Source organism: Vulpes vulpes, chromosome 3 (assembly GCF_048418805.1).
Source record: "Vulpes vulpes isolate BD-2025 chromosome 3, VulVul3, whole genome shotgun sequence".
Classification (NCBI taxonomy): Eukaryota; Metazoa; Chordata; class Mammalia; order Carnivora; family Canidae; genus Vulpes; species Vulpes vulpes.
In genome coordinates, this window is record NC_132782.1 from 1,447,207 (window position 1) to 1,464,611 (window position 17,405).

Genomic DNA, 17,405 nt, shown 5'->3' on the forward strand with positions numbered 1-17,405 from the left:
TCCCTTGCCTCCAGTGATATGTCTAGTGATAAGTTGCTACAGCCAAGGTCACAGAGGTAGCTGTCTGTGTTCTCCTCTAGGATTTTGATGTTTTCCTGTCTCATATTTAGGTCTTTTATGCATTTTGAATTTATTTTTGTGTATGGTGTGAGAAAATGGTCTAGTTTCATTATTCTGCATGTGGCTGTCCAGTTTTCCCAACACCATTTGTTGAAGAGGCTGTCCTTTTTCCATTGGATATTCTTTCCTGCTTTGTTGAAGATTAGGTGACCATATAGTTGTAGGTCCATTTCTGGTTTCTCTATTCTGTTCCATTGATCTATGTGTCTGTTTTTATGCCCATTCCATACTCTCTTGTGATTACAGCTTTGTGATACAGCTTGAAGTCTGAGATTGTGATGCTTCCCACTTTGCTTTTCTTCTTCAACACTCCTTTGGCTATTTGAGTTCTTTTATGGTTCCATACAAATTTCAGGGTTGTTTGTTCTAGTTCTGTGAAAAATGCTGGTGTTATTTTGATAGGGATTTATTGACTGTGTAGATTCCTTTGGGTAGTACCTAGGCATTTTAGCAATATTTGCTATTCCAATCCATGAGCATAGAATAGTTTTACATTTCTTTGTGTCGTCTTCAATTTCTTTCATAAATGTTCTGTAGTTTTCAGATCTTTTACCTCTTCGGTTATATTTATTCCTAGCTATCTTATAGTTTTTGGAGCAATTATAAATGAGATCAAATCCTTGATTTCTTTTTCTGTTCCCTCATTATTGGTGTATCGAAGTGTAACAGATTTCTCTACCTTGATTTTATATCTTGCAACTTTGCTGAATTCCTGTATCAGTTCTAGCAATTTTTTTGGTGGAGTCTTTAGGATTTTCTACATAGAGTATCATGTCATCTGTGAGAAGTGAAGGTTTGATTTCTTCCTTGCCAACTAGGATGCCTTTTATTTCTTTTTGTTGTCTGATTGCTGAGGCTAGGACTTCCAGTTCTATGTTGAATAACAGTGGTGAGAGGGGACATCCCTGTCATGTTCCTGCTCTTAGGGTAATAGCTCTCAGTTTTTCCCCAGTGAGGATGATATTAGCTGTTTGTCTTTCATATATGGCCTATATGATGTTGAGGTATGTTCCGTCTATCCCTACCTTTTTGTTGAGGGTTTTTTTTTTTATCAAAATAGGCTGCTATATTTTGTCAAATGCTTTTTCTGGATCTATTGAGATTATCATATGGTTCTTATCCCTTCTTTTATTAATGTGGTGTATCATGTTGATTGATTTGTGGATATTGAACCGCCCCTGCAGCCCAGGAACAAATCCCACTTGGTCATGGTGAATAATCCTTTTAATGTACTGTTGGACTCAATTAGCTAGTGTCTTGTTGAGAATTTTTGCATCTCTATTCATCAGGGATACTGGTCTATAATTCTCCTTTTTAGTGGGGTCATTGTCTGGTGTTGGAATCAAGGTAATGCTGGTCTCACAGAGTGAATTGGAAGTTTTCTTACATTTATATTTCTTGGGATAGCTTCAGAGAAATAGGAATTAATTCTTTAAATGTTTGGTAGAAGTTCCCTGGGAAGCCATCTGGCCCTGGACTCTTGTTTTTTGGGAGATTTTTGATTACTGACTCAATATCCTTGCTGGTTATGGGTTTGTTCAAATTTTCTATTTCTTTCTATTTCAGTTTTGGTAGTTTATATGTTTCTAGGAGTTTATCCATTTCTTCCAATTTGCCCAATTTGTTGGCATATAAATGCTCATAATATATTTTATATTTGTTTGTATTTCTGTGGTGTTGGTTGTGTTCTCTCCTCTTTCATTCATGATTTTATTTATTTGGGTCCTTTCTCTTTTCCTTTCGATAAGTCTGGATAGGGGATTATCATTTTTTTAATTCTTTCAAAAAAACCACTTCTTAGTTCTGTTTATCTGACTGCTTTTTTTATTTCTATATTATTGATTTCCTCTCCTATCTTTAATATTTCCCATCTTCTGCTGGTTTTAGGCTGTATTCGCTGTTCATTTCCCAGCTCCTTTAGGTGTAAGGTTAGGTTGTGTATTTGAGACTTGCTTCTTGAGAAAGGCCTGCATTGCTACATACTTTCCTCTTAGGATCACCTTTGCTGCTTCCCAAAGGTTTTGGACTGTCTTGTTTTCATTTTCATTTGCTTCCATGTATTTTTAAAAATTTCTTCTTTAATTTCCTCATTACCCATTCATTCTTTAGTAAGATGTTCTTTAACTTCTGTATATTTGTGGTCTTTCCAAATATTTTCTAGTGGTTGACTTCAAGTTTTATAATGTCATGGTCTGAAAATGTGCCTGATATGATCTTAATCTTTTTGTACTTGTTGAGGCCTGATTTGAGATCCAGTATGTGATCCATTCTAGAGAATGTTCCAATTGCACTTGAAAAGAATGTGTATTCTGCTACTTTAGGATGAAATGCTCTGAATATATCTGCTAAGTCTATCTGGTCCAGTGTGTCATTCAAAGCCATTGTTTCCTTGTTGATCTTCTGCTTAGATGATCTGTTCATTGCTGTGAGTGGCGTGTTTAAATTCTTTACTATTACGGTATTATTATCAATGACTTTCTTTAAGTTTGTTATTAATTGATTTTTACATTTGATTGCTCTCAATTTGAGAGCATATATATATTTACAATTGTTAGATCTTCTTGTTAGATAGATTCCTTTCTTGTGATATAGTGCCCTTCTTCATCTCTTATTGCAGTCTTACATACTGGTATAAGAATGGCTACTCCAGCTTTCTTTTGATGTCCATCAGCATAATAGATGGTTCTCCAGCCCTCTCTTTCAATCTAGAGGTGTCTTTGGGTCAAAAATAAATCTCTTGATAAGTATCATGTTGGTGGATACAGTTTTTTCATCCAGTCTGATGCTCTATGTCTTTTGATTCGAGCATCCAGTCCATTTACATTCAGAATAACTATTGATATGAATATAGTGCTGGGATATTACCTATAAAGTGGCTATTCCCATAGATTTTCTCTATTCAGTGCTAGTATTTATTGCTTTTGGTCTCTCTTTCCCACTCTAAGGGTCCACTTTAATACTTCCTGCTGAGCTGGTTTAGTGCTCATGAACTCTTTTATTTTTTGCCTATCTTGGAAACTCTTTATGTCTCCTTTTACTCTGAATGACAGCCTTGCTGGATACAGTATTCTTAGCTGCATATTTTTCCCGGTTAGCAAGGTCAATGTATCATGCTTCTGGCCTGCCAAGTTTCTGTGGACAGGTCTGCTGCTAACCTTACATGTCTACCCTTGTAGGTTAAGGAATTTTTGTGCTTAGCTTTCAGAATGATCTCTTCTTTGTATTTTGCAAGTTTCACCATGATATGTCTTGGTGATACCTGTTTTTGTTGATTTTGAGAGGGAGTTCTTTGTGCCTCTTAGACTTGAATGCCTATTTCCTATGCCATTTAGGGAAATTCTCACCTGTAATTTGTTCAAATAAATCTTCTGCCCCCCTTTCCCACTCTTCTTCTGGGACTCTTATGATACAGATATTATTGTCCTTTGTGAAATCACTGATTTCCCTAAGTCTATATTCATGATTTAATAGTTTTCTTTCCCTCTTCTTTTCAGTGTCATTATTTTACATAATTTTATCTTTTCTGTCACCTATTTTTTTTCATCCTTGTTATGTTTACATGCAGTTGGCATTACTTCTCAGTTATAACATTTTTTATTTCGGCCTGTTTTTAGGTCATTTATCTCTGCAGCCAGGGTTTCTCTGATGTCATCTACATTTCTTTCAAGCTCAGTTAGTATCCTTATGACTGTTGTTCTAAATTCTTGCTCAGATATATTGTTTATATCTGTTTTGAGCAAATTTCTGGCTGTGATTTTTTTCTTGTTCTTTCTTTTGGGGAGAATTCCTCCATTTTGTCATTTTATCTAGGTTTCTGTCTTTTGCATGTTATAAAAACTTGTTATGTTTCCTACTCCTGAGAGTAATACTATATCAAGAAGGGTCTACACTGTCCAGAGCCTGATACTTCAGGAAGTGTTTCTGGTGTATGCTTTGTGCATTTCTGCTATGTCTTAGCTGTTCTTTCTCACAGGTCAGACCTCAGTGGAGTTCCTCCTTGCTTGCAGTGGAGAGTGTTTGGATCTCTAACTAAGTGTGCCTTGATTTGTTTGTTAAGACAAGCCTGATTCAAAAAAAAAAAAAAAAAAAGCCTGATTCGAGAAAAAAGGAAAAGGAAGAAAAAAGAAAATAAGTAGACAAACAAATATAAACAAATGTAAGTCTGATTCCAAAGAAAAAGAAAGGAAAAAGAAAAAGAAAGGAAAAAGAAAAAAAAAAAGAAGTCTGATCCAAAAAATGAGAAGAGGAAACCAACTAACAAAGGAACAAAAACTCATAAGCCTGAATCAAAAGAAAAAAAAACTAAAAAAATAAAATATAAAATAAAATATAAAAAGAAAAGGAAAGCTCATCCTATTGCAGCCAGACCTGAAGCTGACACTCTAGGGCACTCTATTATCAGCAGACCTGGTGCATGTCAGGGGGCTTGTGATGGTCTTCTGAGGTAAAAGCCAGCTAGACTGGCTCATAATCAGACCTGCCTTGGTAAAGATTCAGGTGCTGAGTGCAGGGGAGTAGGGTTTGTTGTGGGGGATTCCAGCCTCTACTGGTAATGCTGTTTCTCTCTGAATTCTGACTGCATTGGGGGTCGGGGAGAGTGGAGTGGAAGATGGCATCATCCCTCCCTCTCATCCCAGGGAGGAGAACTCCTAGCTCCTGCTGCTTAGGTGGGCCTCACAGAAAAGTGAATAATCTCCCCTCCTGTGTCCCAGGCTTTGGTCGGATCCCTGCCCTCAACCTGTCTGTGCCCAGGCCAGGGGCATGCCCAGTGCCATAGTTCTCCTGTGTTTTATCTCTAACCAGTGGCTGGGAATCAAAATTCCAAATCTTAAAGGACCTGTTCCCTTCCTGGGAGACCCTGGCAGCACTGCACTGGGCACCGATCTGTCCCAGAAAAGTAGTTGCACTGTTTTGTAGGTGCCTGGGGTCTACGGTGAAGCACAGCAAAAAGCTGTGACCAGGTTAGTTGCCTTCTGTTTGCATCTGTGTCCCCTACTGTTGAAAGGCTGCTCAGTGGCTCCCAGCAGGCCTTTTGTCCCTGGAGAGGCAATATATCCTTTTCTAAATGTACTCCAGGAAGGGGATCATTTTCTCCCAGTGTGATCCAGGAGATCCTCACAACACATCATCTTGTACAAACCCTAGGCACCCCACTGCCCCACGATCTCCTTCTCTTCCTGACTTCTCTCCCCAAAAGGGGCTCTCTCCCCTCCTTAGCACCTTAGCTTTTCTCTCCCCCAACTCACATCTCTGGATGTGCTTCTGTCACATTCACTCCCTCCAGTTGTGCAGATTGTTTTCTTAATTCTCAGATCTATGTCCTAGTTGTTCAAAATGATTTGATGTTGATCAAGCTGTGTTCAAGGGACAGTGCAAGCCCAGGTTACTCTACTACTCTGCCGTCTTCTCTAATATGGGGTTTTTACAGAGGGTTTTCCAGCAGAGAAATTACTGGTTCAAAGTATATGATTATTTTTAAGAAAATACATAAAAAATCATATTTATTTTTAGTAAACCACATTTCTTTCCAAAGAAACTTTTATCATTTTACATTTCCACCCACAAAGTAAAACAAAAAAGGACCCATTTCATCCTAAAATATAATTTTGTCAAAAACTAATTGCAATACATTGTTTTTAACTAGCAAAATCCTTAAATGAATTAATTACTCATTTTCCCATATGGCAGGGAAAATGTTGCTTTGTGTTTGGGCTGGTTCATTTGCTTGTACATGTAATGCTCAACTTTTAAATCTTGTAAAGAGGTAGTATATCGTTCCCTTTCTCGTATATTTCTGGAAAATATCCTTAATTTATAATGCTTCTATGTTTTCTATTATTGGATTATATGCACCATTATATTAGATTCCTTTATATTGATTAACAAGTTACAGTTGTTAGCAATTTTATAAGACAAGATTGCTTTGCTAATAATAAGAATATGACTTTTTAGTCTTTGAGTATATAATAATTTTACTTTACTGTTAATTAATTGGGGACTAGTTAATCAATATTCTGATTTTTAATTCTTTATTTACTGCTTCCATCTAATTGCCTATCTTTTAAAGCACTTAATTTATGATTAATAACTTCACCAGGAAAGTTGCAGGAAATAAAAAACATAAACAAGCTGCAAATCAAAGTAATAAACAAGTCTATGGTAATTTTTTAAGGTGGGCTTTTTTTTTAAGGGAGGATTTTGAGTATTTTACCTGTTAATACTTTTAAAATTTATTTTTGGGAAGTGTGTGCATTTCTTTCAGGTATCATTAAGGTAACAAAATTCAGCATATTAAAATATTCAAGCAGGCAAACAAAATTTTATTTACATTTATTATGCATTTATATGATAAAATTTCTGGAAGGAGCTCTAACTAATTTTACTTCTAGGGTTTTCTGTGGCTAAATCCCTTCTACATCCTTTACTTTGTGCTGCTGGGGACCTTTTGTGCCCTACAGTTCTGAGCTTTTCTTGGTCTTTACTTCACTTTCTTTTTGTCTCCCACTAATTGCCAGCTGGAGCAGAGTGATTCTGATATAATTTTAAAGATAATTTAATATTATTTTTCATTATCTTCTACAAGTAAATGCCTCTGTTTTAGAAAGAAGCCTAGACAATAAATAGCTATGTTCCCTTCCACATTTCAAATAAAGAACACTTGTAATTCATGCCTTACGTCTTTTTTTATGAAGAATTCAAAAGCCTTAAGGGTAGGAAGCTAGGAAGCTGAAGCTAAGATTTTCTAATGGTTTGATGTCTCAGTGGAAACAGTTATTTTCTTTTTTAATCATGTGATTTATGACAGAAGATGGCCAGTTTACTGCCAGGTATCTATTGGGAACTGTCTAAATGCTTTACTGTTGTCTTAAATCTCTAGGTTTTATCTCCAGTTGAACATTTTGGATTTCTGTTTTCCCTTCTTGGTAACTATTAATGAAAAATCTTTACCTACTAGTATGCTATTTTATAAGATGAATCCTGAGCTGTCATTAAATAATACCTAAAAAAATAAATGATGAGCAAATTTTAGGTTGATGAATAGAGTTTTTAAAACTGCTTAATTTCATTATCTTTTTGTGAGTCATAAGTAGGTTTTTACAAGCTTACTTCATGAAGACTTAATTTTATTATTCTAAAGATAATCTATTGCTTGTTAAGTCTTAGTAACATATACTTTAGGCTTTGTCATTCATGGCATCTTCATAGAATGCATATTCTTATATACAATCAGGACTATAAAGATCAATGTATAACAAACTGTCTTGACAAGTGGCCTTATAAACATTTGCCTTATAAACATTCTCTATAAAACTTCACTCTTCCAATCTTGCCATGCTCAATAACTTTGTTGCACATTGTCTCAACATCAATAATTATATATAATAGCTACATTAAAAAAAGTTTCACATTTTGGAATATTCCTAATGTTTCATGTATATCCTTTCTTACCTCTATTCTAGTACCCTTTTGTTTCTCCTCCTGGATCCCAGGCCAGAAGACAGGGCTTATATCTTTCTATTTCTTTTATCTTTAGTGCCTAACACACTGTTGACATCTGTGTAGACATTCAGTTGCAACTGTAGGATAAATTAGAGGAATATTTTGCTTTTTATAATTAAGGTCATAGTTTTATTCTCAAAGTAACACATGCTTATATTAAAATTCAGACCTACAAAAGACTATAAATTAATTCTACTCTTCAGAAATCAAGTTTAGGTAACAATAGCAGTCAGAGTGCCAACCACAGGAGCTGCTTTACCCAGGCAGGCCAGGTGATTATTTTGCCAGGCTCTGATGTTGGATCTGGGTGACAGAGAGAACATGAACTGACACCACCCCTTTCCTCTATCTTTTGGGATGCAATCTATTTTCTACCCAGGTGTCAAGATTTTAATCTTCTTCCAAAGCCATGAAATTTGTTGTGTCTTAGCTCAATAAATATAACTTCACCTGTTTTTATCAATCATCTTTACTCTGATTGAGACCTTTCATATGGCAGAGTTAAAAGTAAGTAGGAAAAAGACAGTTTTTCAAAGATTACAAATACCTTTCTTTTTGGCCCACACCAGCCATCGTATGGGGATTCAGTTAGCAGTATATACAATCAAGAGCTTATTATCCCCATTCTCTAGGACCCTGTTGATCCGAAAAGAGATGGCTGTATCAGAATTAAGTTTGAATATGCTAGTCTCTCTTTTGCCTGGGCTGTTACCTAGTAGTATACTAATCAGGTTGGCTTGGGGTTCCTATTACAGGAAAGAAAAATGTGCCATGTCCAGCAAAGGATGAGTGGAATCTTGTATTTTCAAAATAGTTTTACATAGTTTCCTACCCCTTTCATCCAGATCATTAGTAGGTGATCAAGAAAATATGAATTTTTGGGGAGAAAGGCCAAATTTAGTGAGCCAACTGCTTTGCTCAAGTGGGTGAACTGGGAGGTGATTAGAAGGTTGGTCACGTATTTTTTTCAGTCTTTTTTGAGGATGTCATTCCAACATTCATCAAAAAACTCTGAATGCTAGGAAGTGTGGAAAATATATCTAATATTGTCATTATTGTTCTATTGTTGGCTGGCCTTTATGATGAAAGACATACTATTGTCAGACTGTGGATGGCCTGGAAATCAAAAAACATGACCCAGTTTAGTTTTGTGGGCCACAGTGGTATGGCCAAAGGTGGCTGATTAGACTATGACAGCAGCACTATAACCTGAGACCAGGCAGGATTGTGACTTGGGTAGGTTGGTGACTTCAGTGCCTGTACTAAACCTGCCACACTCAGACAGAGTTATAGGTATGAGACCTTCCCCCACCAACCTGCCCCCCAACTTCTGAACCATAATTGTACAGGAGGTACATATGGCCTCTGTCCACTCTGGTGACAGGATAACTCGCCTTATCCTTTTTCTTTTTTAAAGATTATTTATTTATTTATTCATGAGGGATATATATAGAGAGGCAGAGGCATGGGCAGTGGGAGAAGCAGGCTCCCTCAAGGGAGCCTGATGCAGGACTCAATTCTAGGACCCCAGGATCACTCCCTGAGCCAAACCAGGCACTCAACCACTAAGCCATCAGACGTCCCCCTCAACCTTATCCTTAATAATCTTTTTGTTCTTAAAACAGCTGAGATCTGATTAGAGCAGACAATAGGTGTCAGAGGGCATGGAAGGAGAGAACAGCTTTATGTCAGTGAACAAGTTTGTATTTATTTTCAATTTAGAGTGACTGATAACCTACAGTGGAACCAAACAAATAGTATGTTTTAGATTTTCATTATTATTATTGCCAGTACTTGTTTAATTTTGCCACATTTTTATCGGAGCTTTTACTTCTCAGTCCTTCTTTAATTCACTCATTCAACAAATGTTCATCAAACACCTATTTTATGCTAAAAACTGTTTTTAGTATCTTAAGAATAGCATGGAAAATAATGGACATAATATTATGGGGAAAGTAAGCAATAAATAAACATGTACTTGTGATATGCACTCTGAATAAATTATGTAAGTATATGACATAGATGGTGGCAGGGCATTATGTTAGATACATTGGTCCAGAAAATAAATCTCTGAGGATATGAGCAGTGATCTGAATAAAAGGTACAGGGTGTGCCATTGGATTATTTAGGGAAAGAGTGTTCATGGAGAACTTCAAGCCTGAAGATTCTAGATTGCATTGAGTGAAGGAGCAAGAGAGATGGAAGGTGAGGTCTTAAAGGCAGTCAGGATCCAGATTTGGTTGAATGCTATAGGTCAAGATAAGGATTTGGAATTTATTTTAAATGTAATAGAAAGTTATTGGTCAATAGTAAACAGAACACAGAAGAGATTAAATTTAAATTTTAACAGGATCAACCTGACTTCTGTGCAGAGAGATTATTATGGGAGTGCATTTAAGAAGATAAGGATAGCAGGATCCCTGGGTGGCGCAGCAGTTTAGCGCCTGCCTTTGGCCCAGGGCGTGATCCTGGAGACCCAGGATTGAATCCCACGTCGGGCTCCCGGTGCATGGAGCCTGCTTCTCCCTCTGCCTGTGTCTCTGCCTCTCTCTCTCTGTGTGTGTGTGACTATCATAAATAAATAAAAAAAAAAAAATTTAAAAAAAAGAAGATAAGGATAGCATATGATTGAGTGATAGAACTTCTAGGTATATGCTCAAGAGAAATGAATACATGTGTCCATATAAATATTTGTGCATGAAAGTCCAGAGCTACATTATTAATAATAACCAAAATTTTTATATTATGAATATCACTAGTCATAATAACCAATTCAAAATAGACAAACTGATAAATGAATAAATAAATTGTGGTATGCCCATACAATGGGATATTATTTGTCAAGAAAAAGAAATGAAGTACTGGTATATGCTACAACATGGATATGAAAATATTATGCTAAGTGAAGAAGACAGTCAGAAAGTATCACACATTGTTTGATGCCATTTAGATGAAAGTTCAGAATGGACAACTCTATAAGAGGCGGAAACTTTTTCTTGTAAAAAAAAAGTTGCATAGGAAACAATAGATGTTGGCAAGGATGCAAAGAAAGGGTAACCCTTTTACACTGTTGGTGGGAATACAAACTGGTGCAGCGACTCTGGAAAATAGTATGGAGGTTTCTAAAAAAGTTAAAAATATAACTACCCTATGACCCAGCAATTACACTACTAGGTATTTACCCAAAGGATTTATGTATCCTATGGCGTGTATCCATGCACCCCAATGTTTACAGCAGCACTATCAACAATAGCCAAATTATGGAAGGAGCCCAAATGTCCATCAACTGAGAAAAACAGTTGGATATGTTTAGATAAAGTGTGTGTGTGTGTGTGTTTGTGTATATGTGTATAATGGAATATTACTCAGCAATAAAAAGAATGAAGTCTTGCCATTTGCAATGACATGGACAGATCTAGAGAGTATTATGCTAAGTGAGATAAGTCAGAGAAAGACAAATACCATATAGCTTCACTTATATGTGGATTTAATAAATAAATAAAACAAATGAACAAAGGGAAAAAATAAGAGACACAAATCAAGAAGCAGCCTCTTAACTATGGAGAATAAACTGATGGTTACTGGAGGGGAGGTGGGTGGGGATGGATTAAACCAATGATGGGTATTAAGGAGGGTCCTTGTGATGATCCCTGGGTGTTTTATGTAGGTGATGAATCAGTAAATTCTACAGCTGAAAGAAAAAAGAAAAAGAGTATGAGGTTTTTGGCCAAGGTATGTCAAATTCTACTTGGGAGTTATGTAAAATGGTGCTTGAGGATTGGACGTTGACTTTGACCATTGGCTGTGATTATATCAAATAAAGTTTCCATATAGTGGCAGGGGCTAAAGCCTGTTGAATTTAAGCAAAATTATGAGGTTAAGGATATGGGATATATAGACAGGGTTATACATAATTATTTCCAGAAGTTTTATATTAAAGGTGAGCAAGGTCTAGAGGAATAGCTGAAGAGGGATGTGGGGTCAAATTAGTTTATTTTATGATGATTCTTCATACAGCATCTTTGTTTTAATAGCGTTGACTTACTAGAGGAGAAAAAAATGATGCAGAGCAGACAATTGCAATGCATAAGTGAAATCCTACATGAGAGCAGAGGGTGTTGAGCTCCCAGGACAGTCATCCATCGTAACTCTTGGACTTGCAAATTTAGGCTTGGCAGTAATAGAAACAAGTAAGTTCATACATTCAACATGGCAGTAGGCACAGCACTCCTTCAAATATGTATATCTTTTCTGCTAAATAAGTGTCAGAATGGGCTAAGAGGAAAAAGTGTGGGGATGGCAGTCTGGGGAAAGAAAACAAGCTGCAAAAGTCTCCTGATAGATGGAGATTGATTTGATTAGGAACTGTTGCAGGATTGCAGCAAAGCACTGAAAGCCTACTTGTAGTGTGATGGGAGTTTATAGTGTGAAAATGAGAACAGCCAGTGTATTTGGAGTAGCGGGGAGCCCTTTCCAGTCATAGTCATCTGTTTGCTTGTAGGAGTGGAATAGGGGAAAGTTTGGTACAGCTGCCATAACAAAATAATACAGACGGGGTTGCTTACATACAGAAATTTATCTTCTCACAGATTTTTAGAAGTTCAGAATCAATGTGTCAGCAGACTTTGTTTCATTCATTTCATTAGGTCTTTCTCTGTGGTGTATAGATGGCTCCCTCTCTGTTTTCACCTGATCATTCCTCTGATTGTGTCATATTGTATTTATAACGATGCCTGTCATTTGGATTAGGGCCAACGTGTATGACCTCATTTTACCTTAATTACCTCTTTAAAAACTCTGTCTCCAAATACAGTCACATTCTAAAATACTGGGGGTTAGGACTTCACATATGAATTTTTGGGGATGGTTGTGGCAAAATTCATAATAACAATCCATAACAACCAGTGCTGGAGTTTTATTTATTTGTTTGTTTATTCCTTTTTAAAATTTTTATTTTTGTTTTTTAAATTTAAATTCAATTAATTAACATATAGTGTATTATTAGTTTCAGAGGTGGAGTTCAGTGATTCATCAATTGTACACTCAATGCTCATTACATCTTGTGTCCTCTTTAATGTCCATCACTCAGTTACCCTGCCCCCCAACCCCCAGTGCTAGAGTTTTAAAAACTTAAATATATTGGAGTGAGAAAAGGAATGTGAGACATGTGAAATCTTGTTCTCATATAACTTACTATTTAAGAAAGAGGAACAGCTAATAAACAAATTAAAAATCCAATTAATCTTTTACTATGTTTGGGAATAATAGTACAAAGAAGAAAGATAAAATGAGTTAAGAAGTACAGAGTGACTACGTTGTGTGTGTTATTTTATATAGGCTGATAGGAAAGCTCTCCAAGATTTGACATTTGAGCAGGAAGGAAGTAAGGTCTGAAGGAAGTAAGAGCAGGGAGCCATGACCATGCCATTGGACAGAGAAAACAGCATATGCAAATACCCTGAGGCAATGTATATGTAAGGAAGAGTCTGGAGACTCAAGTCACTGCCAAAGAGAACAATTAGGAAAAGGGTCAGAGAGATATTCATCAGAGAGTCAAATGATAGCTATGCAAACATTTTGTTTTTGCCTTAAAAAATGAGGTATAACTTATATTTGTGATTATTAAATATAAAATGCTATAATTTGTGATAAAATCATTAATAATAAATGTATTTGTGATGCTCGTCTTGTCCTCTGATGCCCTGAATACACACATACTGAATATATACTACTTTTGAAAGGATGGGCAAAGAAAATTCTCATTCTTTTCTCTCATTCTTTTGATGATGTTCATGATGATAATAATATTACTATTACTACTGATTATAATTAATGTATATTGAGCCCTCCTAAGTTCTTGCATGCATTAGTTTATTCAATACTCATCATAGCCTGTCAGGTAATTATTATTGTTCACACTTTCTGATTAGGAAACTGAGGCATAGATATAAGTAACTTGAATTAAGTCATACAATTAGTCAATATTGGAATTCGGATTCAACCCATGGCATTCTAACTCTGCACTACAGAATTTTAGATCTTATGCTAGGGTGCCTCCTAACAGTCACATTTTATATGAGTTATTCAACTTTCCTTAGTTTAAATGCAAGCATTTTTAAAATGCTTTTTAAAAAAATTCTATTCTACTTTTTCCACGTAGACATTCATTTGGCATCATCGTTGCTTCTTTCTCTCTTAGTATATATTCCTGTGTGTTGTGATTTTTTTATAGTGGACCCATTGGTTTAGGCTATGGGTAGCTCATCTTAATCTTTTGATCTTCATTCATACATAGATCAGTCTTCCTGTCAAGCATACCTGTAGCTGATGCAGAGTATTTTTTTCAGTGCTAACACATTAGATTTATCAGTCCATATAGCAAATTCTGCACATTTGTCCAGTCATCAGCTCACAGAAGCTCCTGCCTAGCTATGTAAGACATTTGAAGTATGCTGGTGCCTGAGACTTCTAGGAGCACTAGCAGCAATCGTATACTAGCTCCTGGGATCCTTTGGCAGCCTCACATATAGCCTCACAAAGTAGATTGAATAAATTTGCACCTATTATGCAATTTTCTACAAAATAAAATATATGAGTACAGAAAAAAAATATGTCTTGTAGCAACTAAAGTAGACTCTCCATGCAAGTGATAATCTCCTAATTCAAAAACAAACAAAAACCCTTTTTCTCCTTATTTAAAAACGTATTCACTAAATTCCTAAGCTCTATCTAGATGTTTTAAAATTTGAAATCTATTTTTGATCAATAAGAAAATGGTGCATATGTTTAAACAAAAATCCTGTAATAGGTCATAGAATATCTGTCTGATATGATTTGGTGGGCGAGAAGAAAAAGAAAGGCAATTGACTAGCAAGATGGTACTTGATGATTTTCTTTTAAAAGTATTGCTGCCTAAAAAAATAAATAAAATCAAAGTATTCCCACCTAGAGAAATACTTTTCGAGAGAAATAACTGCTCAAAAGAGAGTGAAACAATTAGGAAAGGGGCTGTGTTTTCAGATAGAAGAGGCTGTAGTTTATGCAAGTTAGTCATGTTCCACATTGGTTTGGCAAGCCAGTGCTATTGCAGAACTTGGATTTGGTTTGAGAAATAGAGAAGTGTTTGCAAATAAATAGAAGCTTACTGGAATAAAAACATTATGCAGATGCTGATTCTCTTAAATTAACGTGGGCCACCAACTGTGCTTATGTTGGTTACTGTTAGTGTGTATATTATACCATCTTTTTGCTCAGTTTTGTTCTTGTGAAGTGTATTAGAATATATGAGATTACTATTACACGAGTGCCAGCAGATAAAACTTATAAATGATAAAATTTAGTGTATTTTTAAGGTAGAGGTGTTCTCAAGGTAGAGATATACCTTGAGATATATATATATATGTATATATATATAGAGAGAGAAAGATATATAGAACTTGAAATATATGAGGAAAGACTGTTTTACGAATAAATAAAAATTAAAATAGTAGTGTAGTTTTATCACTTAAAATAGTTAGGAGACTTCTCTCAGTGCTAATGACTTGATATATAACTCTATCAGGCTATGAAATTAGAATAATTTGAATAATGCTTGAAATGGCAATAAGATATGGTTTTGACTTTTTATTATAACTAAAGCTAATATTAAATTCTGAATAACCTTAACTGTTAAGCTCTAATTAGGAAATGTCTTATCTTAGACATTTTTTAATATTTAATATTAAGTGATTTCACATTTTTTATTATAATATTTTTTATATTTTCATTTAAAAATGTTCTCATACTTTATCTCACTTAAGCCTTACAATATTTTGTGAGGTGAATACGACAGGAAATATGTTACAAGTAAAGGCAGTGAGGCACAGAGCGGCAAAATGCCTACCCAGAGATATCTTTTCATTTGATGACAGAGCCAGGGATGATATTGGTTATGCCTTTTATTATAGATCTCTGTATAACATATAAGATATTTTATTACAGGATCTTTTATTTTAAGATATTCCTGTCTTAAATCTGGGGAATGGCCATTTGGTAACCATCAGTGTTATATATGCTTTTCTGTGGGACTTTTTTTCCACAATAAACTGAAGGGAACTACTTTATCATAGGACCAAAGAAAGAACAGTTGACTTGAATTGTTTCATATCTCCTATTCAGTAAAGAATACACAAACCAACAGGAAATATACATAGGGAATTATTCCCTTGTTATCAAGTTTAATGGTTGAGTTCCAATGTTTAGTTATACTCTTTATGGAAAAATGGAGTTGAAGTGAAACAAAGGAGATAATTAACGTGCCATTTTTTCAAGAAAAATAATAAGCAAACAGATAAACCCCAAATATCATGTATTCCCTAGATTTGCACATTTTGCACCTTTCTTTTTTTAGTCTTTGTATGCTAAATACATGTAAATTTAATGTAGATATTGAAAATAGACTCTGTTATAATTTTTTTCAACCGTCACTCTAAATTTTAAATTCATTATGAGTCTGGGTAGGTTATAACAGGCAGCAGCATTTGTTTTGCTTTATGATGCAAAGTCAGCTGCCATTAATTTAAAGAGCTGCCTCAGCAAATTGCACTTTGATGTTTTTGAGACAGGTATTTATGAAATATTCCAAGTATCTTTGTATTTAATAGCTGTTCTTCCCAATATCTTCCAACACTATGTTACTTATTCACATCAGAAATTTTATATTTCAGTTGATATTATTTTATTTTATTTTTTTAGAGAGAGAGTGAGTGGGGGGTGAGGGAGGGGCAGAAGGAGAGGGAAAGAGAATCCCAAGCAACCAACATGGGGCTCAGTCCCACCACCCTTGAGATCATGACGGGAGCTGAAATCAAGAGTTGGACACCCAACTGACTGAGCCACTCAGGAGCCCCACAATTGATATTATTTTATTTTATTTTTTATTTTTACTTTTTTGAAGATTTTATTTATTCATTTGACAGAGAGAGAAAGAGTGCAGGGGGAGCAGCAGACAGAGGGAGTGGGAGAAGCAGGCTCCCCGCTGAGCAAGGAGCTGGATGGAGGACTCAATCCCAAGACCCCGGGATCATGATCTGAGCCTAAGGCAGACGCTTAACCTACTGAGCCACCCAGGCACCCTGATATTATTTTAAATGTAGCAAATGATATGAGAATATTTTTGGCTTGTTATATTTACAGTACACGACTTAGCTATAAATTTATTGTAAATAAATTAATGAGGTAGCCATTACTCTTTATAGTATAAATTTTAAAAATATGTTTACATTGTTAATTCTACATTTCCTTTGAATATCTCTCAATAATTTTGCACTTATATTTTATGTTTTTTTTTTAGAATTTGTGCTTTGGTTATTTTAAGTCACTTTATTTTATTTTATTTTATTTTAAGTCACTTTAATATTTTGTTTTCCTTCTGCTAATTTTTTTGAATGTGTAATATGTATTCTAAAATATACATTTGTTGTGGATACTTTCTTTGCAGACCAGGTGGGTTTTTACAGCTAAGTAACTGACTGATGACTTATTTCATACATTAGTCCTTTTTGAGAATTTGAGAATTTTTGTTTGTTTCATGTTAATATTAATAATTATCTATTCTGCAGGATGTTTTACAAGCATTATTGTGGTTAGTCCTTATAGCAAATCTTTAGGTTTGGCATTTTAATTTTCATTTTATAGACAAGAAAACAGAGGCTTAAAAGGGCTCCCCAGAGGGGAGCCTGGGTGGCACAGTCTGTTAAGTGTCTGACTCTTTGGTTCAGGTTGTAATCTTGTGGGGTGAGATCTAG

The 17,405-nt window shown here is 35.4% G+C and overlaps 1 protein-coding gene across 4 annotated transcripts in view; it reads left to right on the top strand.

The window, feature by feature from the left end:
* The window catches only part of GALNT13 (polypeptide N-acetylgalactosaminyltransferase 13), a 520,926-nt gene that overhangs the window by 62,151 nt on the left and 441,370 nt on the right, over window positions 1–17,405 (top strand). The gene's annotated exons all lie outside the window — the stretch shown is intronic.